The sequence below is a fragment of the Equus asinus genome, chromosome 9 (assembly GCF_041296235.1).
Source record: "Equus asinus isolate D_3611 breed Donkey chromosome 9, EquAss-T2T_v2, whole genome shotgun sequence".
Lineage (NCBI taxonomy): Eukaryota > Metazoa > Chordata > Mammalia > Perissodactyla > Equidae > Equus > Equus asinus.
In genome coordinates this window covers 79,688,498-79,712,291 of record NC_091798.1, presented here as the reverse complement: position 1 = coordinate 79,712,291, position 23,794 = coordinate 79,688,498, and the positions used below count along the sequence as shown (strand labels likewise).

General features: G+C 41.1%; 2 long non-coding RNA genes across 3 annotated transcripts; one reads left to right on the top strand and one right to left on the bottom strand.

Annotated features, from left to right (window-relative positions):
* Positions 1–458: 458 nt before the first annotated feature.
* On the top strand, positions 459–18,959 carry LOC139046304 (uncharacterized). The gene is made up of 3 exons (XR_011506146.1): positions 459–595; positions 15,492–15,626; positions 18,663–18,959. It is a non-coding gene; the product is annotated as an uncharacterized lncRNA (long non-coding RNA).
* LOC123289794 (uncharacterized) lies at positions 7,684–11,696 on the bottom strand. Of its 2 annotated transcripts, XR_006533967.2 has the most exons (4): positions 11,529–11,696; positions 11,166–11,332; positions 10,598–10,709; positions 7,693–9,165 (listed from the first exon to the last, which is right to left on the bottom strand). It is a non-coding gene; the product is annotated as an uncharacterized lncRNA (long non-coding RNA). The 2 variants fall into 2 exon arrangements; XR_011505943.1 differs by having other exon boundaries at positions 7,684–9,165; positions 11,166–11,687.
* Positions 18,960–23,794: the final 4,835 nt, after the last annotated feature.

The window sequence follows — 23,794 nt, the reverse complement described above, 5'->3', positions numbered from 1 at the left end:
AGAGTAATCTTTCCAAAAGTTCTTGTTGACTGCAAGAGCTTCAAAGGTCTTTATTGTTGAAGGAGCGAGAAGACTGGCATCCATTGTGTCTCATTTGGTGACTGAAATGTGTGACCCTGAACAAGGCCTTTATCCTCTGTTTATCCATCTGGAAAATGAAAACAACGACACTCACTAATCTGGTATGGAAGTGATTGCCAAGGACTTTGTGATCCACACAAGGAAGGTGACATTTTAGTTACTGCAGACTGCAGATGTTTCCCTTTGGTTAATTGTGTGTTCAGGTATTGGAGCACTTTCAGAGATGTTAAGCAAAAAACAAAACAAAACAGAGATTTGCTTATAGATTTTTAACATTTACATGCTTTCATAGTGTATTAATGTATTTTACATTTGATAATTCTTTAATCTACAGTCACAGATTAGAGACCATTTTTAATCCAGTGCTTCTTAACCAGGGTGTGCCCACAACTCTCCTGCAGAATCTTGTGGACTACACCTGCCCTGGCCCCACCCTACTTTCTCCTGGTTAAGAAGCAGGGAGCCAGACCAACTTCTTTCCATTTTTATGAAATAGGACTGTGAGAACCAGCTGGTAAGTGTAACACCCAGACTAAAATCTTCATCTTCTGATGGATTTTTATTTCTGTACAATATGAGGTCTTTAATCTATTAGTTTGTATTGATATATATATATTTCGTTGTTGTTGTCGTTGTTGTTAAGGAAGATTAGCTCTGAGCTAAGATCTGCTGCAAATCTTCCTCTGCTTTATATGTGGATCACCACCACAGCATGGCTGATGAGTGGTGTAGGTCTGCGCTCGGGATCCAAACCCATGAACCTGGGCCACTGAAGTGGAGTGTGACAAATTTAACCACTATGCCACAGGGCTGGCCCCTGAACTGATAAATTTTAATTGATATATTTCTAGGTACAATGTTGCAGCAACCACTGGAAGTTTAGTAGTTATCTGCTGCTTTACAGTTCATAGCTATTTTCTCCCTTTCCACTTCTTATGTAATCTATAAAGGCTTCTGAAATTCATCTTATGAGAAATAAATTCAACCCCTTATAAGCTTTCTAAGCACACTGAATCACTATCAGAACATTTATAAATCAGCATGGTCCTGTATTAAAGAACTTTTGTCTTTCTCTAGGTTGTGACCTCTTGGAGATAGAAGTCAATATGCTCATTGTCTTTAGCACAATAACAACAAATAAAAGCTTATGCACCAGGCAATGTGTTACACTAGTGCTTCTCAAATTTCAGCATGCCTCAGAATCACCTGCAGGGCTCCTTAAAATACGTGTCGCTGGGTCCCACCCCCACAGTTTCTGATTAAGAGAGTCTGGGTGGGGTGGAGAATTCGAATTTCAAACAATCTCCCAAGTGATGCTTCTCTTCTGCATCATTTTTATTTGAATGTTTGAGCTATTACTCCAGTAAGTGGGTTTTATTACTCTCATTTCCAAGTCACACAGCTAGTAAATGGGAGAGGCCCGATTGGAACCTCGATCTCTTGTTGCCTACTGCTGTGGTCTTTCCTTTACACACCTTCCCCTTATCTTGGAGTTCCCCTTATACGTCATAAACTTTCAAGAAATGCAGACAGGAGATAATCGAATTGTTAGAATGGAGATGGACTGCCCAGGTTCAATTATGATGTTGGGCAAATTACTTAACTTCTCTCCCCTATGCTTCAATCTTCTCTTCTGTAAATTGGGGATTAACAGTATTTGCTGTCGTTCACATTGTAGTTGGTTCCCCCAAATTTGATTCCTCTTCCGCTGTATAGTAGACGATGTGGATCAGAGAATGGCCCAGCTCCAGGAGTAAATTCTGATTCGTCCAAATCAATCAAGATAATTTTTTCTTTTTTCAAAGATTGGTACCTGAGCTAACAACAGTTGCCAATCTTTGTTTTGGGTTTTTTTTCCCCCTGCTTTTTCTCCTCAAATTCCCCCAGTACACAGCTGCATGTCTTAGTTGTAAGTCCTTCTAGTTGTGGCATGTGGGACGCCGCCTCAACATGACCTAATGAGTGGTGCCATGTCTGCACCCAGGATCCGAACCAGCGAAACCCTGGGCTGCCAAAACGGAGTTCCCGAACTTAACCACTCGGCCACGGGGCCGGCCCCAAATCAAGATAATCTTAATCCTCTGGATTCAGGAAGATGAGCCTTAGTTAATAATGCAATAGCATTCTTTTTCCCCCTACCTCTACCCTCAGTAGCTACTGTTTCAGAAATAAGCAGCTGACTAAAGGTAGGCCCATCATAAGGAGGAGAAGGCAATTTTTTTTCACTTTTTTATTGTTCATGGGAGCACTCTCTCTCCTTTGCTAGACAGAAATAAGGAAGGAGGTTTCCTGTGGATGGCATCCTACAGAGGGAAATTGGTTTTAGGAGGAATCTAACTCTGGATGTCAGGACAGAGACAGAACCTGGGGACCTGTGACAGTGTGGAGCCACTGGACCCATCAACCCTGAAGCTGTCCTCTGTCTAGACTGCCAGTTATATGAGCCAACAAATGCCCTTATTGTTTCAGTGAGTTGGAGGTTGGTTGTTTTTCTTTCCTGTAACTTATAGTCTAACACTCTGATATTCTATTACAGAGGATTCCTATAAGAATTAAATGAGGTAATGCATAAAAAGGGCTTGGCATTTAATAGGGACATAAAAAATATGAGCTAAATATCATTATCAGGGAAGCTACTAGGTCCAAACAAAAAAAAATGTTATTGGTGGTTAAATTCTGGTCTCCTTTCAAATTTGCCCTCTCTACCAAGAGCACAAGTGACTTTAAATGCCACTGTCGGCTCCCGATGGAAAGCTCCCTTGAAGGTGTTCTCACCAGCAGGATTAGAGTGGCCAAAATAACCAGGTGAATATCTCTGTCATTGATAGAGAACTTGGCTGTGACAGGAAAAGATTATTCTGAGATTTATAGAATCATGACAACAGATACGATTAACCTTAAGCAAGAAGAGTCCCAAATACAGGTATTGATAGCTCTAGTCCTCGGTGAAGAAGCTAAGGCTCAGATTCAGCGAGTTGCCCCCAGTCTCAGAGCCGGGCTGGGCCTCATCCAAACCCAGTGCTCGTGTTACTTCTAGTGGACGTCTGTTCTCTTGGCTGTCCGGCATGTCACCTTTTCTTTTAGGGCACTGTCCCTCCACTACGTTAAACCTGTGATTCTTTGGAGGCTGCCAAAACATATTTAGTTACTTTTTTTACTGGACTAAACCAAAATTATCGTTTCTTCAACATTTACATTAATAGTCATTGATCCACTCCCAAACATATTAAAATCTAAGTTTTAAAAGGAAACAAGAAAGGATAAGTGGAGGACAGTTAGTATCTTCAGTGAATAGATGATTCCGTTATGGTATCTTTTAGGGTCTGGAATACACTGACCAGTGTATTAGACAAAGCATTTCATGAGAACTGGCTAGGGAGGGAGGGAGTAGATCCACTTGAAATTAAAAAGTATGATTTGGGGACTAAATGTTAGGGGGCAGAAGCTTGTAAGTCACCAGAACATGCCCTGGTATGACTCTGTGTGTGTGTGTGTGTCTTGGTAGTGAGGCTGTGTCACTGCTTCATTCTTGGCACACAGTCAGTACTCAAGAAAACCAGATTGAAAATTTGGAATCTGTGCCTCACTGGATTGAAACTGACCTCCAGTCACTAAGGAAAAATCAAAACAAAACATACAAGAATTTGGAGGGGACATTTTTCTGCCAAAAAATTTTTCCTTGATGTTATTTCTTAGTTGGACCAATATTCCAATGGAAAAAATAGATAGATTGGTCAAGAGTTCAGTATAATTTTCTGTGACATTTGACCTAAAGTGACATAATAAGAAATTAATGACAGAAAATTATATCCTTTCCTATGTGTGTTTGTGAGACTGTTTCACACAGAATATTTAAGAGAAAAAGTAGAAAAGATAATCTAATGGTATTTTGTTTTGCTTGAAACGTTAACTCTCACACTAATTTATTTATTCAATAAATATTCTTGCCAGGTACTCTTATAGGCAGTTGGGGTATATCAGGGAACAAAACAGAAACAGTAACACACTGTACAAGGAGATAAGGGTTTAAAATATTGTGGGGCTTCTGAGACTCTTTTGTGAACTAATTTATTTGCTTGCTGTCATTGCTGTCACCATTCTTGACTAAGCAGCTATTATAAGGCCTCACTCCTGAAACCTTCAGTTAGGGTCTAACTTCCTGTCCTTTGTTGAGCCGAATCTTGTGAGAGGTGAGGAGAACTCGGGGAGCTGAGAGGAGGTTAAATTGCTCTTTAAAACAGAGGAGCAGACTCTGGGATAATCTGGAGTAAACAGGGGAAGAAAAGTGTCCTCTAAGTAAGGAAGAACCTATGTGAAGGGAGATTTGGGGATTTCTATACAAAGGGGAACTCTGAGGGAAACTGGGAAAGGTTTAAAGAAGATATTAGTTCTTGTGGTGTGAGGTAGGTTATAAATGCCTCAGTAGTACTTAAGGAAACTTCAGTAAAACCTCCATCTCTTCTATGTGTGTATACATATTTTTTTTTTTTTTTGAGTAAGATTAGCCCTGAGCTAACATCTGCCGCCAATCCTCCTCTTTTTGCTGAGGAAGATTGGCCCTGAGCTAACATCTTCCTCTATTTTATGTGTAGGATGCCTGCCACAGCATGGCTTGATAAGCGATGCATATGTCCACACCCGGGATCCGAACAAGTGAACCCCAGGCCACCGAAGCAGAGCATGTGGACTTAACCGCTGTGCCACTGGGCTGGCCCCTCTTCAATATTTTTGATGGAGATTTTTTTCCCCCTTTGTTTCTCTTCCTACTTCTCCTTTTCTTTTTTTTTATTTAAAAAAATTTTTTTTAAAGATTGGCCCTGAGCTAACATCTGTTGCCAATCTGTTTTTTTTTCTTCTTCTCCCCCAAACCCCCCAGTACATAGTGGTATATTCTAGTTGTGAGTGCCTCTGGTTGTGCTATGTGGGATGCTGCCTCAGCATGGCTTGATGAGCGGTGCCATGTCCGTGCCTAGGATCCAAACCAGTAAAACCCTGGGCCATCGAAGCAGAGTGTGCAAACTTAACCACTTGGCCATGGGGCTGGTGCCTCCTTTTCTTTTTCTTCTTCTTTTTTTCCTCCTTCCTCTTCTTTCATGTCAGATGTGTAGAGAATAGCCTTACAGCAGGGGCAAAACAAACCAGTATTAAATTAAACAGGAGGCCATTAGGCTGAGGTGGCTCTAATACCTTAGCAGTCTATGTGAGCAAACCAATACCTAAGCCTGTAAATGCCTCAAGGTAAAGAAGTTGAGGCCTAAGGACAACCAAACCAACTAGACTTTCCCAAATAATGTAACCACCTAAGGTATAGTCAGTCAAATAATTCCCTTGCTTTGCTTCCGCCTCTTCTCTATAAAAGTCTCTCCTCTAGGGGCTGGCCCCGTGGCCGAGTGGTTAAGTTCGCGCGCTCTGCTGCAGGCGACCCAGTGTTTCGTCGGTTCGAATCCTGGGCGCGGACATGGCACTGCTCGTCAGACCACGCTGAGGCAGCGTCCCACATGCCACAACTAGAGGAACCCACAACTAGAGGAACCCACAACGAAGAATACACAACTATGTACCGGGGGGCTTTGGGGAGAAAAAGGAAAAAATAAAATCTTTAAAAAAAAAAAAAGTCTCTCCTCTAGCTCCTATCAGTGGAGTGCTCTTGATTACTTCCAGTTTGGCACTGCCCAGTGAGAATCAATTTTTGCTCAAATTAACTCTTAAAATTTTTTTCATTTTTTTTGCTGAGGAAGATTTGCCCAGAGTTAACATCCATGCCAATCTTCCTGTATTTTTTAGTATGTGAGCCGCTAGCACAGCATGGCCTCTAACAGAGTGGCATAGGTCCACACCAGAGAACCAAACCTGGGGTGCTGAAGTTCGGGAAATAATACTGCTCTCATAAATCAAACATTGTAAGAAACCTAGACAATATCTTCTTGGCAGGGATTTTCAACTGGAGGTCAAGTTAAGATTTTTATGATTGTCAAAAGAAGAGCACGGGGACCAGCCTAGTGACACAGTGGTTAAGTTCGCATGTTCCACTTTGGTGACCCGGGGTTCACCAGTTCGGATCCCGAGTGCGGACCTACACACCACTTGTCAAGCCATACTGTGGCAGGCATCCCACATATAAAATAGAGGAAGATGGGCACAGATGTTAGCTCAGAGCCAATCCTCCTCAGCAAAAAGAGGAGGAATGGTGGCAGATGTTAGCTTAGGGCTAAACTTCCTCAAAAAAAAGAGGAGCATGGGTTTAGAAAGGCTGAGACACACTGAGCCATCGACTTCCATCATTAAACATAGGCCATTGGTCATACTCTGGAAAAACTGCTGACCTTATCAGGTGCAACCTAAGTAATAGCAGTAGAAGTAGTAATGGTAATGACAATAAAACGAGTTGTAGTAGTGATGGCTTCTATTTACAAGGAGCCTGCTGTATGTGGATCACCATTCTAGACATTGTTTCACTGAACTCTCACAACTCTTCTGTGAGGTGGGGAAATTACTTGCTCAATGTTACACAGATTGCAGCCCTTCTTTGTCACATTTGCTGGGCATGGATCAAGAGAGGAATAATAGATTCTCTACCGTTAGGGATTCTCACCCATTATAAGGATGAGAGCAAACAGCCTTTTACTCTTAGAGGGGATTCTCAGGACTTCTGGTGTGGAACTCCTCTCGGAATGGGCCTCCTTGGTTTAAGAACTGTCCAGGTTAAGAGCCCACATGTGTCTGCAGCACTGTGGAATCTCCTGCCCTACTTAAGAGCAGAAACTGTTGGTCTATTTGGAATTTTCGTTACAGAAGAAAATAAATAACTGGATGCTTTTATCTTCACTTGCAAGTACAACAAAAAATAACCCTCAGGTGATTTCTTTCCCTTCTTTCCTTCTTTCTTATTTAGTTTTATTTAATTATTTTTTTATTGCATTAACATTGGTTTATAACTTTATATAAATTTCAAGTGTATGTCTTTATATTTTGACTTCTGTATAGACTACATTGTGTTCACCACCAAAAGCCTGTTGCCATCCATCACATTACTCCTTTCACCCTCCCCTCAGCCCCTTCCCTCTGGTAACTACCAATCTATTCTCTGTGTCTATGTGTTTGTTGTTGTTGTTGTTGTTTTATCTTCCACATATGAGTGAAATTATACAGTATTTTTCTTTCTCTGTCTGACTTATTTCACTTAGTATAATACATTCAAGGTCCATCCATGTTGTCACAGATGGCAAGATTTCATCTTTTTATGGCTGAGTAGTATTCCATTGTGTGTGTGTGTGTGTATGTTCATATATACACACATATATGTATATATATGTACACGTTCCTTTATCTGTTCTTTATCCATTCATCCATTTATGGGCACTGAGGTTGTTTCTAAGTCTTGGCTATTGTGAATAATGCTGTGAAGGTAGGGGTACATATATCTTTTTGAATTAGCGTTTTGTGTTTTTGGGGTAAATACGCTGTAGTGGAGTAGCTGGATCATATGGTATTTCTGTTTTTAATTTTTTGAGAAATCTCCATATTGTTTTCCATAGTGGCTACACCAGTTTGAATTCCCACCAGCAGTGTTTGAGAGTTCCCTTTTCTTCACATCCTCTCCAACACTTTTTATTTCTTGTCTTTTTATAGTAGCCATTCCAACATGCACAAGGTGAGATCTCATTTTTTATTTAATTTACATTTCCCTAATAATTAGTGATGCTGAACATCTTTTCAGGTGCCTGTTGGCCATCTGTATGTCTTCTTTGGGAAGATGTCTGTTCAGATGCTCTGCCCACTGTTGAACCGGGTTGTTTGTTTTTTTGTTGCTGACCCCTCTTTCCTTCATTCTGCTTTCCTGTGTCTACTCACAAAGGTATGGAGGGGCTGCTTTTTGCAAGGCCCAGCGCTGGATGCTGAGACTGCATGGTTGTGATATAATAAGAAATATATATTTTGGTCTTCCTCCTTGGTTCTTGGCACAGAGCTCCTAAAACCCTTGGAATTTCTTGAACAAAGGGGTGACAGGAGCATCTCTTGTTATTCATAATAAGCCCCTTTTAACCATACTAGAGTTTATGCTAATGAGGCAACTCTTGGAGGACGGACGCTGGTTGCCAGAGGATCCAAGCATGTAATTAGAGTGTTGGAGCTTCCAGACTCACCCCTGACCTCCAGGGAGGGGAGAGGGGCAGGAGATGGGCTTAATCACTATAGGTCAGTGGTTTAGTCAATCATGCCTGCATAGCGGAGTCTCCATAAAACCCCTGAACTATGGAGCCTGGAGAGCTTCCAGAGCAGCGAACGTACTGAGGTGCTGGGAGGGAGGCTCCAATCCCTGCCCCCACCCCCAAACCTTGCCCTATGTGTCACTTCCATCTGGCTGTTCTTGAGTTGTATCCTTTACAATAAACCAGTAAATGTAAGTAAAGTGTTTTTCTGAGTGCTGTGTGCCTTTCTAGCAAATTATCAAACCTGAGGAGGGGGTCATGGGAAAGCTCAATTTATAGCCAGTTGGTCAGAATTATAGGTGACAATTGGGGTCTTATAATTAGCATCTGAAGTCTGGGGAAATCCTGTGAGACTGAGCCCTTAACCTGAGGGGTCTGTGCTAACCCTGGGCAGTTGGGTTTGGAATGGAGTGAAACTGTAGAATACGCAGTCAGTGTTCACTGAGAACTGGAGAATTGCTTGGTGTAGAAACCCCCACACATCTGGTGTCAGAAGTGTTCTGTGGGTAGAGAGGAAACAACAGTTTTCCTTTAGTTGATGTTCCTTTTAATGGTGTACAAAGCACAACCTGTGCCTTGAGAGGGGAGAGCGGAATTTCCGTACAGTGGAGAACAGCAGCCCCGTGGAGTAAGGAGCCGTATAGTCTTGTCACTGGATGCTCCGCACCTACCCAGCACAGTACATGGCAATAAGCACATGCTCCAAAAATATGTCGAATGAATGAATACAACTCTACTGTTGCGTCCCTGATGAAAGGGTGCTCTTGAAGCCTCATCTGGTTAATGCCACCCTACAGACTGCCCACGTTGCCCTCAGGAAAAACAGAACCAGTGTACATTCAGATCTTGAGAGTGGTCATCCGGAATACATACCCTATGAAAAAGTAAAGATATTCAGGTTGAGTAATGATACACTCGGTTTGCAAATAACACATGTTCGTTTTCATGTTGCTAAAGACTCCTTGCTAGGAAACGAAACACTTGTAATTTAATACGTAATGCTCTCAGAGTCCGAAGCCAAACCACCTCAAGCTGTGAACGCCTTGGCTCGGAAGAGCCAGTCAGGGTCAGGGCAGGGCAGTACTTGGCCTGATGCCCCTCCAGAATAAACCAAAGAGCTACAGGAAGTGGTTTCCATGATTCAGTAGGTGGCACACTTCCTTTTGAGTCACAACTGAATCACAGCTGCGAGAGGCGAAAAAGACCTATGTCTTTATCCCATACTTGTCCCCTATTCCCAATAGTAAATTTATCGTAGTCTGTCATATGATATATCCTGTTTACTTTAATGTGTTTAACCAAAAAAGAAAGGAAAAATAGCAAATCAACAATGACAAAGCAAGAAGGGAGTGGGAAACATGGCAGATTGAAATGAATCAAAGCAACGTTTCATCAGAGGGCCGTGTTCTCCGAGGAGGTTGAAAGTAAAGCCATAGTCTAATTTCACTGGGGTCATTAAGGCCCTTGGTTCTCTTGACTAGAATCTGACCCATTTCCAGTGGAAGCAATTAGATCACGGTTACATAAACCGTGTTGCTTTAAATGGCCCTGCTCTCCGTTTCACTCACTGACCCTGGCTTACTCCCCGGCATGTCTGCTGGAAAGCTGTTCTCGGTGCTGTCCCAAGCGTGGCCCTCGTTCAGCTGTGGGTGAAATGATCCTGTTCTGAATGTACTGAATGCTGCTGGCAATGCTGTAAATTGTTTCAGGCTTAAGGAAAAACCCCACAGATATCAACAAGTCATAAAAACAGGCATATTTTCCCCTCATCTTTTTCCCAGCGTGTCTTTTATTTTTCAATATTAAAAGTTCTGGGAATGTGAACATATTTATCCCTATTTTCATCGGATGAATCAGATTTTACTATGTGTTTGTTGCTTCCTTCTACTCCAATTTGTTCCTGTTGGTTTCATGTTTCAGAACAAAGCTTCAGAAACTCGTGCTGTATGTCCTGTGTTTATATCACTCTTGGAAGACTCATAATCAGACTGAAATCAGAACTCTTATTGCCAAGTTAATATTCCACAGTGCCTTCTCTGCGCTATTGCAATATTTAAAGAACACAAAATTCAAATTCACGTAGACCTGTGTTCAGATTCAAGCTTGAGGAAAAATTATAGAGCTGTCTGTCTTTGGATAAGTCTCCCAACCTCTTGGAGCCATAATTTACTCAGACTATAAAAACGGGATTCTAACCTAAGGATAATGTGAGAACTAAATAAAGCTTTTATATGGTGCCTAAGACAGCTCCTAGCTCATATTTAATTTTTAAAATAAGCTAGTACCCTTCTCTGTATTTACAATACCTTTCCATCAGGAGGAAAGAACAGCACTGGGACATGGTAACTCCGTGGGCATGCTGTCTTGTCCTTCCCAAAGACGTCAGACCAACTCCTGTAGCACTTTCATCAGCAGCACCTGCAGCACGTCAGACCAAATGGCATCCTTAGTGGAGTGGTGGAGAAGCCCAGCCAGGAAGCAGCCTTTAAAGCCCAAGCCAGCTCTTCTGGACAGGGCAGTTGTGGCTGATAGATGACAGCCAAATATGAAAGGAGTCCTCATCTGACACACTAAGAGAGCACCTACAGGATGGGCAGCGAAGAGAACCACCAACGGCCCTCACAGCCAGACAGAGCGGCCGTGAGGGCACAAGTCAAACAAGGTGACGGCTGGCAGACAGATGGAACGGTGAACACACTGTTAGATTCGAAAAGCCCTTCTAAAACATCCATCCTCCCATATCGCTTTGATGCCTCCTACGTCCCTTCAATTCTTCCTAGATGGTCATACACAGAGCATGATGGCTTTTTGAGAAGGGTAGTGGTACCCCGCCCCCCAAAAAAATTAAGGTCCAGAACATCATCTTGTACTTACCTGTCTTAGAACCATCACTTCGTATATTGTGGTTGCCTGGTTACGTGACTGTCTCTTCCACTGGACTGTGAGCCGCCAAAGGCAAGGAATGTGTCTTGTTTATCCTTTAACCAACTCTTACCTGTAGCTCAGTGCCGAACCCACAACAGGTGCTCCACCACTGTTTGCTGGCATGAAAGAAATACAAGAGTCAAGTCAGAAAGACCGTGGGAAAACTTGAAACAGGAATTGGTGACCTCTGGGGCCAAGGTCCCATAGGAGGACTGGCTGGATAGTCTCATTTCTAGTAAAAGAGCCAGAGGTCAGAACCCCTAGTGTGACAATATGGGGAAAAGAGGAGAGATACTGTTTTGAAGATTGTACTTGTCTTGGGCAATCCAAGCTGGACCCATGATTTCTGGAGGTCTGGACATTGTCGGAGTGCAGTGTTGATTGTGTGTCTGCTGGAGGCTTGTTTAAATAGCTAACAGAGTGGGATGACTCAGCAGCGGTGGATGGGGCGCTCTCCCGCAGCCTCCTTCTTTAAGTGACGAATCTCATTGCCCCGGGTGTCTGTGGCAGTCTCTGATATGACACACCTGTTAGCCGGAGGTGCCAAATCACCCATGATTACTCTGGAGAGTGGTAGAAATTGTGTGACAGGCATGACCTCATGCCCCAAACCTGAAGATTCCTCTTTAAAATGGACTCTTATCAATGGGTTCCGTTTCTGAAATTTAGAGGCTGCTTTTAAATTTCTACTCTATCTCCTGTCAAGGACTCCTGATGATCTTCAGGATAAAGTCAAAATTCGATATCCTGGCAATCGAGGTCCTGCAGAAGCTCATCTACACCTATTTTCCCAGTGCAATAGACTCTAACTTTGTTTTGTTTGTTGTTTTTCCTTAAGACTGGCTTGCTGCTGTTTGTTTTTTTTTTAATCCCTGGCAGATAAACAGCAGCAGGACAAAGCTTTAAGAAAGCGGCCTGGGAGGAAATCCTATCTAGTAGCTATTTCCTGAGAATTGCAGAAGTTCCCATTATTAAAATCAAGCAGCAGGACACTTTCATGTTGGTCATTAAAAAGCAGTGTTCTCTGTATTTTCAGTTTGACAAATGCTGGCTAATTTCAAGTCAGGTCCAGAAATCGCTCAGATGCAAGGATCAAAAACTGTACCTGCAGGAGCCCATAAGTTAACTTTGTGAATTAGACTAGCTGCTAAGTGCTATGTCTGGAAACAACTAAATAAGATTTCAAACTTTTATTTTTAAGCACTCTAAGTGCTTAAATGCCTGCAGGGCTGATTCAGCTGTCAGATGACGTTTTTGCAACCCCAGGCTCTGACGAAGGGAGTAACCCGTACCACCTGCAACCCCACTCCTCACCTCTAAGACCATCCTTCCTACTGGCTCCAAACAGCTCTCCTGACCCAAATTTGCTCTGTTGCTTCTGTAGAGTCACTGGGGAGCAAGGACAGTGGCCACAAGTTTTGTGTTTCCTCAGAGTTTAGTTCAGTGGGTCCTGTACTGTAGTGGTATTAATACCATTGATCTGATTTGACTTTGAAAGAGGACCTTTTCACATGCCTCCGACATCTGTAGATTCCACTCGAGGACGGCGGTGCATTGTGGCTTTATATATACCTCCCAGGGTTTTTATTGTCAACTGAATTATTATTTGTAGTAATAATTTCTGTCGGCCAACGGTGGTGATTCTACAGATCTCTTTTGGATCCCAGAGAGAAATGTTGCTCTGCTTGAGATAAATGTTGGGTAACAGAATTAGAGAAAATATTCAGACCATTTTGTGATTCTAATTCACTTGCAAATTTTACTTTTTCGACTTTAAGGCACTTTAAGACGTGCTGTAGTTGCGAGTCCTTAGGAAATCCATTTTGGATTGCTTATAATAATTTTTATCACTATTGGAAAATAAAATAAAGCACCCTGTTTCATGGGTTTATTGTAGACATTTTAAAATGTGTAGATAAGCACAAGAAAACTGAGACATCTACAATCTCGCAACCCAGAAATAACCATGATTAATATTCTGGAATTCCAAAGATTTTCCATGTATAAGGAATTATGCTGAACATGCTACTTTATTACCTACTTTTACAATTTAATAATAGATGTACACCTCTTTCTACAGCAATTTAATTGCTATAATGATCTATTATCCTAAGGCTTTTTCATAATATATTTAACCAAGCCTCCTTATTTTTCTCACTATTATACGAGTGCTACAAAGATACTTTTGTAAGTAACCATTTGTCTGAATCTCTTCTTAAGCCCCTATAAGTAGAGTTGCTGAATCAAGGGTCATGACTTTTCTTAAGTTTTTCTTTTTCTTTTTAATATATGGTAAAATTTCTCCTTAGCAAATTTGTATCAATTTATACTCCTACAAGTGGTGTCGATTTTTTAGAATGACCGGGACAATCTGTGTTGCCAAATGTCTTTAAAATAAAAGTGTGTGTCTGTGTGCGTGTATGAATCAACAAACATTTGTGGGGCTTCCTCCAGAGTACCAGGCACTGTTCTAGGCACTGGAAGTGTGCACAAGGCAGGCAGAGACCCTGCTTTTTCAGGAAGCTTAAATCATGTTGATGGAATTGAACCATAAACAAATAATAGAATTTCAGGCTGTGATATATGCTGTGAAGAGGAGTGAAGTCGTATGTGTACGCGTTTGTGTGAAAGGGGAGTGGGGTGGAGGTGTCCCTATTTTATTTTATTTATTTATTTTTTGGTGAGGAAGATGGGCCCTGAGCTAACATCTGTGCCAATCTTCCTCCATTTTGTATGTGGGTCACTGCCTCAGTATGGGAACCCAGGAACAGAACCCCAGCCACAAAGCGGAGCTCACTGAACTTAATTGTGAAGCCACGGGGCTGGCCCCCAGGTGTCCCTATTTTAGATAGACGGTCAGGTAGGCCCAGCATAAGGATGAAATCAAAACAGAAACTGTTTCTAAAACTAACACTTGACTATTTCAGAAAACTTTGAATGTGGACAAGTATAAAGAGAAAATAGAAAGTTACTTATAATCCTAGCAATTTGGTTTATGTCTTTTCAGTTTTTGTTTCATCTCACACGCGTCCATACACACACACATATACATATGCACGCATCTATGTATTATTAGGTTAATACTGATTATACTTGCTCAGCATATGTGGGTAGTAGTAATCAGAAGTTTGTACGGCCAGTAGGTCCAGTAGAAGAGTCAATGCTCAGAATCTTAGGGTTTTACTCGGTGGGCTAGTAGTTACCAAGAGTTCTGCAATTGTAACATCCCTTGGTAATTTGGTTTAAAATATTCCCTTTCCCTCTTTCTCCTAAAAAGGGTGGGTGGTATATATATAAGTTTGCTCTTTTAATTTAAGTGGGTTAAAATTCATTCCCTTGGGTGGAAATATTTGCAACAGTCTGGAGATCATTGGAGAAACTGGAGAAGGCCACAGGCCTGGCGCTAGGAATTACAGTTTTGAGATGAACACTACCAAGAGGAAAAAACTTGCTAAAGCAATCTTGCAAATTCTTGGAGGATATCTTCCCACCTCTGCAACAACCCCAGTCAATTTACTCTCTGTCAGGCCTCTAAAGAGCACCATTCTGTTCCACAGATTTGTAAAACGAGGAGGTTTTTTTGCTGCTTTTTTCTCTTGGAGCCCATAGCCAATGCATCAGCAAGTCCCATGGGCTCTACCTTCAAATTAAATCCCAACTCCGACCATTTCCCACTATGAGTGTGAGTATTGTTACCACTGTGGCCAGCGGCGCCATCATTTTGCGCCTGGAGTATCGCCATCGACTCCTAACCAGTTGGCTTCTATACATGCCTCCTCTTCCCCGCCAAATCCTTTCCTCACACAACAGCCAGGGCAGCTATATCTCTGTATCAGGATCTGGGCAGGAAACAGATGGCATACACAAACTGGGTAATTTAAAGACAGTTTAAATAAAGGAATAATTTACAAAGGTAAGTACAGCTTTGAGGGAAATCAAAAAGGGATGGTGCTGTATCTCAGAGCGCAGGAAGTGGTTACCAGATCCAGAAAGGGGAATACCCAGACCTCACCCAACCCAAGCTCTTTGATGCTCTCGTCTTATAGCCCAATCCCATTCATCTCGGGGCACTGAGCCAGCGAGGAGGCTAAAGAGTGGATCTTGAGGGGCAAATAGAAGGAATCCTTTAAAAGTGAAAATCTGAGAATTTCCTTCCCCGCTGCAGATCCTGAATGTGTGCCTATCTCAGTCATTAGAAGGATATACTCTTTCCCTTCTCCTGATTCTGTGAGAGAGTGTATTCCAAGGCACAACCTGGCTTCTCTCTGTTTCTAGACACTCTGCTCCCGGGAAGATGGAGTGACTTATTGGATTGATAAGTGTGGGATGGAAAACCAGCTGTGGCCCCTCACCCCCTTAGGAGTGAGCCAGCCAGCAGAAAGCAGGTGCTCTCCTCTGCTCTGCCATCAGGTGAGCCCTCCTCAGGGTGCCTCGGCCCCTGTCCGTTGATGCTGCCATCACTTGACACGCAGTGGTTCTTTCTGCCTAATCTTGGAGTTTAGTATTGTTAGCAAGTCCGCTTTGCTAACTGACCTAAAGCAGCATCTAACAACTGCACCTCTATCAAAAATAAAGCTGGTGTGTTGGTTTCTATCTTTACTTAAAACAGAATTTCTTTCTTCATTCATTCATCAAGTATTTTTTGAGAACCTACTCTTTGCCAAGTACTATTCTGCTGCTTAGGATGCACTAGAGAGGAAAAGAAAAAGAAAGACATAAAAATCCCTTGCTTTATTTTGCCAGTTATTTAAAACTTGGGTGGGGAACAAGGGTACAGTTTATCGGGGATCTCTTCTGAGACCTTCAGCTTTATTCAGAGTAAAGTTCTCATCAAAATAGAAAGTTTCGTGATAGCCTACAAGGCTCCTCTTGACACAATCCCTGCTCCTTCTCTCTTCGTGTCCGGCCGCACTCCCTTTCCTGGTCCTGTTGGCTTCTTGCTGTTCTTTGAACACACCACGCACACTCCCTCCTCTGTCCTTTGCACACGCTGTTCCCCTCACCTGGATCACTCCTCCCCTAGAAGGAGACATGATCTGCTCTCGCACTTCTGTCCCGGACCTTTTCAAATGTCATCGTCCCAGTGAGGCTCTCCCATTCATCTGCAGAAAATGAACACCCCACAACTGTTTCTAGTCTTTCTCTATTTCCTTTACCCACTTTTATTTTTCTTCATATCATTTGTTACCTCCACATGTATATGTCACATGTTTGCTGAAGGGTGCACCCTATGTCAACGAGGAACATGCGCTTACATAATGCTTACTGTCTGCCAGGCACCATTCTAAGAGCTTTGCAACCATTAACTCATTAATATCATATCATGGCACTTCATATCACCCTTCTAAGGTAGGATCTGTTATCATCTGCTCTTCACAGATATAGAAGCTGAGGCACAGAGAGATTACATAATCTGCTCACGGTCACAGAGCTTGTAAGGGTGGAGCAGAGATTTAAACACAGATAGAATTGTACCCCTGATGAGAATTATATCCTGTAGCAGAACAGGGACTTTGTCCTCTTCATGTTCTACCCCCAGGGCATAGACTAGTGCCTGGCACTTAGTATAAATGCATTAATAAATGAATGAATGATGTTACCTGCTTCTTAGAGTTTTGAAGGTTAAAAATATTAATATATGTAGAGCGTTTAAGTCAGTGCCTGGCACATAGTTAAAGCTCAATAAAGATTAGAAAAAAAAAAAAAGGAAGATGTCCATGGCTGCCTTTCAGTTAACCTTGGCCTATATTAATACCCTCTCTCTATCTTCTAAGCAGCAATTAGATATTGTAATGGGTTCTCAGCTTAAAATTAGAAGATCGGTTCTCCAGCTATGCTCAGATCTATTATTGCTGGACCACGAGCTGGACTAGTCTCTCCAGGGCTAAAATCAAATACTGGAATTTTCCCATTTTTCAGGAACATCTCAAATAAGTGGATAGAATCTTTAAAATCTTAGATTTTTCTCTCATGAATTTTTCTTAAAACATCAGCTATGACATCTTATCTGCTGGGTACAAAAGTGAGGGAACAAGTAGCAGACAAACACTAACAGGAAAAGATGAAAATAGCCCTAATTGGAAGCCAGGAAGCAGCCTGGTTTTCTTTATAAATATAGGATCAAGGCAGTGTGATATACAAACCAACACTGAATATTCTTAAAAAATAAATAAGTGCATAAATATTGATATAGCTATATAGATCTCTGTATCTAGATATAAATACATAGATAAGTTTTTGTACTAAATCAGTTTTTTTGGGTTGGAATAAATATATCTATATTTTATCGTGCGACACAAAGAGCACCTTGACTTCCAGGATGTTCTGCTTCCTGAACAAATTAGAGAACCATTGAACTTGGAAAGCAAGAACAAAGAAAAAGCAAAAACCTGGCAGACCCAGTGTCAGAGATTTCCCGCTGGCTCACTCGTCACTCAAACAAGGAAACCCACAAGGACTTCAGCAGAACTGTATTTTCAGTGTAATGTTTGGTCTGAAGTTTCTTCTCTCGCCCACGTGGAACTCATTCAAGTGTTTACGGTGCCAAGAAACGCAGTTCTGCGATGTTACTCTGACACTATAACGATAACTCATAGATCACCGTTTTTTTTAAATATAACCATCCAGAAAATCATGATTTTTTCCCATTGGCAAAACTTATAAAAGAAAAGCCAAAATAGCTTTTTAGAAGTTATTCAGTAGCCCAGTATTATCTTGCTTAATTATTTTTGCAAAGGAATTGTCTTAATGCAGGCTCTGATGGCAAAAAAAGTTTGCAGTTTAAGAGTAAAAATGTGAAAATAACATGTCATTTGGAGGGCCTAATTATGCTTTTGGAAGGAGCACTGAACTGTAGCTATTTTCATTAGTGGGCATTGACTGTGCAAATTCCCACTTCAATCGAGCTTTGCCATTGCCCCCAAACCATGCCCTTCGTGTAAATATTAGTGCAATTTCTACCGCAAGCATAAATCGTGGGGATATTAACCAGATCTCCTTGAACAGTTCCACTGAGTTCCTCCTGGCTGTAATGAATCTCACCCAGCAGTCAGCTGAAACATGTTTATTTTAAAATATTTAAACATTTACTTGGTGCAAAATAAGGGAGCAGCAGCAGCATGTTTAATGGCAATTTTCTTAGCAAAACGAGAGAAATAGACATATGCATTTACAGTAACTCCTTCTTACCTCACAGAAAGAGGCATTCCAAATCTAAAAAAGAGGAAGATAAAAAATTCCCTCCCCAAAAGTTACACAATCATTTCTCAAAAGAACCAGAACAAAACAAAACAAAACCCTCAAAACTTGGAATGTCCCCTTTCCCTAATTTTCCTTTCCTCTTCGATGTTGGCATTCCATTTCTCTCTCCACTGTATCTTTCATCTTGGTAAATCCCCCTAGATCCTCACTATATTAAATTAAAAGAAAAAAATGCTTCTCCCGCAGGCGGTGTTATTGAAACCAGTCTAGTCTCACCAGTACAGACTCAGCAACCGGGGCAGTAACTCGTCCCTCTACCAGAAGGATTCCTGTTTGCTCCAAGAATCAGCCAGGCTTTCACAAGCAAACAGCAAGACAGGTTAGCAGATCTCTGGATCCGTCTGGGACCCTCTCTATCTTTCTGGAATGGTTTCCACACCTGATTAGAAAGTTGTGAATAATATGCTTCAGAAAAATGTATATACATAGATCTGGAACTGAGGGAATCCTTGTTTAAAATATGGAAAAACAGATGAAATATCGCAAACAGCCTCTTCCTGTGAGCCTCGTCTTGTGATCACACCACACAGCTGCTTCACACTGGTGCTCGCTCGCCTCATGGAAGAGATGACTCAGCTTCTGTTGCATTTTAAACATGTCTGGTCACATTACACATCAAAATTAATTGCTATTGCCATAGCTCTACTTCAGTCTAGTCTCATATATTTGAAGTTCATACAGCAAACAGCCCGTTCTGTTGCACCTTAACCTCGCCTAGAACATAACACAAATGTGAACCTCAGTATATCTGAAGAACCAATGCTTAAATTTTATTTATTTATTTTTATTTTTCCTTTTTCTCCCCAAAGCTCCCCAGTACATAGTTGTGTATTTTTAGTTGTGGGTCCTTCTAGTTGTGGCATGTGGGATGCCGCCTCAACATGACCTGATGAGTGGTGCCGTGTCCACACTCAGGACTCGAACTGGAGAAACCCTGGGCCGCCATGGGGCCGGCCCCTTAAATTTTATTTTTGTCTGCATCTCCATTCATTAAAAGCTGTGAACATTAGAAAAAATACACTATGTAAAAATAACTTCTGTGTTTCCATATAGAATGTAAAAAAGGATAGAAGACTGCAGTTAGCATTTCTAAAAATAAGGCTAGGAATGTCGCCCTTGCAATGTAATTACGAAGCCACCAATGATTGTAGTGAGTTAGGAAATTGCATCTGTAACATGTAATTGGCATTGACAATGAATGCAGAGGTAGAAAATTCAATTGCTACTCTAATACTTGGATCACATCAGGCAGTCATAAACTAACTTTTAGAAAACTTTCAATAAGAATTCACATTCTGCAGTTGTGCACCCTGATTCATAAGGTATATTTTAAAATCCAAACTCAAGAATAGTCTCTATTTTTTAAAGATAACAATTGGCTTGCCCAGGACTAGTAAAGTCTATTTCACTTTCAAACTTAAAATCGGTTGCTATTACCTTCACTACGTCTCATCTACCTTATTTTGCACAGTTCATGAAACTTTTGCAGTGAAGAATATAGTATAGCATATATTCTGGCATCCTCAAGTTTATGGATGAAAATAAGGATGGGAAGAAAAACAAGTGTCCAGCACTGTTTACGGGTGAAAGATTTTTCTATTTTCTGGCCCCTCACATGCAATCTGCTACAAAGTCCTGTCTATTCCACATTAAAGATCCACCTTTCATCTTCTTGTCCCCCTCCCCCAGGCCTGGTTACCATCTTCTCTCACCTGGACTCTTGTGGAGCTCCCTGACTGTCTTCCTACCTTTACTCTTGCCTCCTGTAATCTACTCTACACACAATGGCCAAAATGATATTCTAAAAATTTGAATCAGATTACCTGACTCCCCTTCTTTTTTAATTTAATTAATTAATAGATTTTTTTTTTTTTTTTTTTGCTGGGAAAGATTTGCCTGAGCTGTTGCCAATCTTCCTCTCCTTTTTTTCCCCCCTCCCCAAAAGCCACAGTAAATAACTGTGTCTTACAGTTGTAAGCCCCTCTAGTTCTTCTATGTGAGCCACCACCACTGCATGGCTACTGAGGGATGGATGGTATGGTTCCACACCTGGGAACAGGGCCTGGGCCACTGAAGCAGAGCATGCCCAACTTTAACCACTAGGCTATCAGGGCTGGCTCCTGACTCCTCTTCTTAAAACCTCATAAAGGCATCCCACTGCACTTAGAGTAAAATCCAGACCCCTTGTCTTGGCCCACATCATGCTACAGCCTTTAGATCCTCATGTCCTGTCACACTGCTTTGCATTCACCGTGTCCCAGCAGGCATTGGCTTTTTCCTTGTTCCTTTAATGTGCCAACAGCTTGACTCTCCCTCTGCCTGTAAGAATTGTCCCTCTCATTTTTAAAGCCACATTAAATACTAAATACTGATTGCATTTTCAAACAGCAAAGTTATCATTTAACCATTCCCTTTTCTTCAAGCCACTGAGTAGATATTGCTGGTTCACCATAATCTGTCTTCCTCTCTTTCTTGGACATACAGAAGACTCTAATCTCTAGCCCACTTGTAGTCATTTGGGGCCATATCATGAGTGTTAGCCAATGAAATGTGAGCATAACTAAGATGTGTCACTTCTGGGCTGAAGCAGTGGGTCCTCTGATTTTTGCATTACCAATTCTCCATCATTATTCAGGTCTTGGCTGAAATGTCACCCACTCAGGGAGGCCCCTTACCTGCAGCCCAGTATCTCTGCCTTCATGACCATGTTGGGTATTTTTCTCCATTACACTAAGTACTATTTGAAGTTATTTATGTGTTTATTTAGTTAGTGTCCTCTCCTCCACTAAAAATATTAAGGTTCATAAGACAGGGACCTTTTTATCTTTTGCACTTCGTTATCTCCTATGACTAATGCAGTGGCTGGCACAATGCAGTGCTCAAGAAATCTGTTAAATATGTGATCGAACAAAGTGGAAATAAGAAACATTCGACCCAGTCTCACTCTTAAAGACCTCAAATATCATGATAGGCAAACCTCATTTAGTCAATCATTAATGTATTCATTCATCCATCTGTCCATCCATTCACAAATTCATTCAACAGCTTTCACTGAGCACCTACTATGAGTCAGGCACTGTACTGACAATGCAAAAGTGAGTGAAATAGTCTCCTAGCCATTGAGATACTCATATCATGATGGCACAGTAAGACATGTGAGCATATAATTATCATACCATGTAGTATATGGAAAAATGGAGATTGGTGCAAAGTGCTATGGGAATGACATGGAGAGAGGAATTAGTTCTGAAACATTTAATGAACTATTTCACTAACAATACTGTATAATACATCATCTAGTATTTTGATATGGTGAAAGTGCTAAATCTTGAAGCTTCTGTTCGGCTATGATTACCACGATCCTTCAAATATCCTCAAAAAAGCATTACCAGTCTAATTTAATAAGATGTTAGGAATAGTTTGGCAAATTCAAATGTAAATGACATGCCACTTATTTCAGTGGAAGTACTATTCTGTTTGTTTCCACAGAGCAGGATTGTCATTATGCCTGGGCTGTGCCATCGGATGTTGGAACTCCTCTTCTTACAAATTGAATTTGCGAGCCTGGGTAGTTATTTAATGTTTCTGTGCTTTGGTTTTCTCGTTGATATAAAGTAATGTCAGGAAAATTCCTTCTATTAACTTCAAACTAATAATGTTTGAATCAGGTTCTAAATGTGGAAAAGAAAAAGTCAAACAAACCCTTTGCATGTCTTGAAAGAATATTTATGTTGTCTTTAAATGAATCTTGAATTCTTGCATCCTGCTTTGATATGTAGAGGTAGGTGATCTTGAGAAAATTAATCATCTTGCTAAGCCCCAATTTCTTCAGCTCTAAATTTGAGTTGTTTTAAGAATTAAGTGAGTTAATGAATGTGCTTGGCACTACATAAGCCCTCAATAAATGGTAGCTAGATTATTATTAGTGGTATTTTATTTTTGAAATACAGTCAATCCTTATTATTCACGGATTCATATTTCAAAATTTGCCTACTTGCTAAAATTTATCTGCAACCCTAAAATCAGTACTTGCGGCACTTGCACGGTCATTCGCAGACCTGTGCATGCAGAGTGGTGGGAAATTTGAGCCATCTGAAGTGCATGTTCCCAAATGAAGTCGAACAAGGTGACACTATCCCTTCTTGTTTCACTTCTCATACTGTAAAGAAATTTCCTTTTGTGGTCTATTTAGCGCCATGTTTTTAAATTTTATGCTTTTTGTTGGAGATTTCAGTGTTTAAACAGCCCCCGAGCATAGTACTGAAGTGCTGTTCCTATATGCAAGAAAGCTGTGATGTGTCTTCCAGAGAAAATACATGTGTTAGATAAGTTTCAATCAGGCATGAATTACACTGTGGATGACCAGGACATTATTATTAAATAAGTTGTCTTTAAATAGAAAAACACATGAACAAAGTTATGCATTGATCAGTTAACAAAAATATTGTGACTAAAGGCTTGCAGGAACCTCACCCTGTACTTCCCCCAGGAACAATGGTTCAGTATTCATTGATTCAATGTTCGTGGTGACTTTACGGAACATAACTAGCATGACTAATGAGAATCAACTGTATTTATATTGGAGCCTTGCTTTAAAAACACCTGCTATTTAGTGGAATTCTACACAAACAAGACTATTGGAATTCTCAGAATAACTTTATTCTTATAAATACCTGTATCAATATTTGATATAACCCAGCAAATATTAAGGATCAGGGCCAAATTTAATTTCTGCCACTCTAAGTAGGGTTCTCCTGGTTTTGTCTAGTCAACCAGGTAGGGGGTAAAATAAAACATAAACATGGTGTACAAGAACATAGTTTTTATTTCCAAATATATGACTTAAATGAGAAGACATTTTTGGAAAGAAGAAATAGTATTCCTTACAGAGAGAAGCATCCTTCCTCTCAGTCAAGCTTCCACACGGGGAGGGACATTAAAGAGGAAGAACTGCCTCGAGTGAGAGAGAGGTTGTCACAAATTCTCTCTCCCATGAGCCTGCAAGTATGCAGACAGTCCCTGCCGTTGGTTACTAGTGTGGGTAAAGATATTGAATGCAATTATGGAGAGAGGATCTTGGAAGTGAACACATTAAAACCTTATCCATATTATTGCCCAAACATCTCTCGGAAGATTAGCCTTGGCAGAGAATTAGCACAAGGAAATGAGAATCGGGAAAGGCCAATATGTACCTGGGAGAAAGATGGTTCTTAAACAGCAGTGGGATTTAAGAATCAAATCAGAATCAATCTACAATGTGGACACCCAGCCCTGCCTCTGGGGATTCTGACTCGGTAGGAATAGCTGGAGTCCCAGGA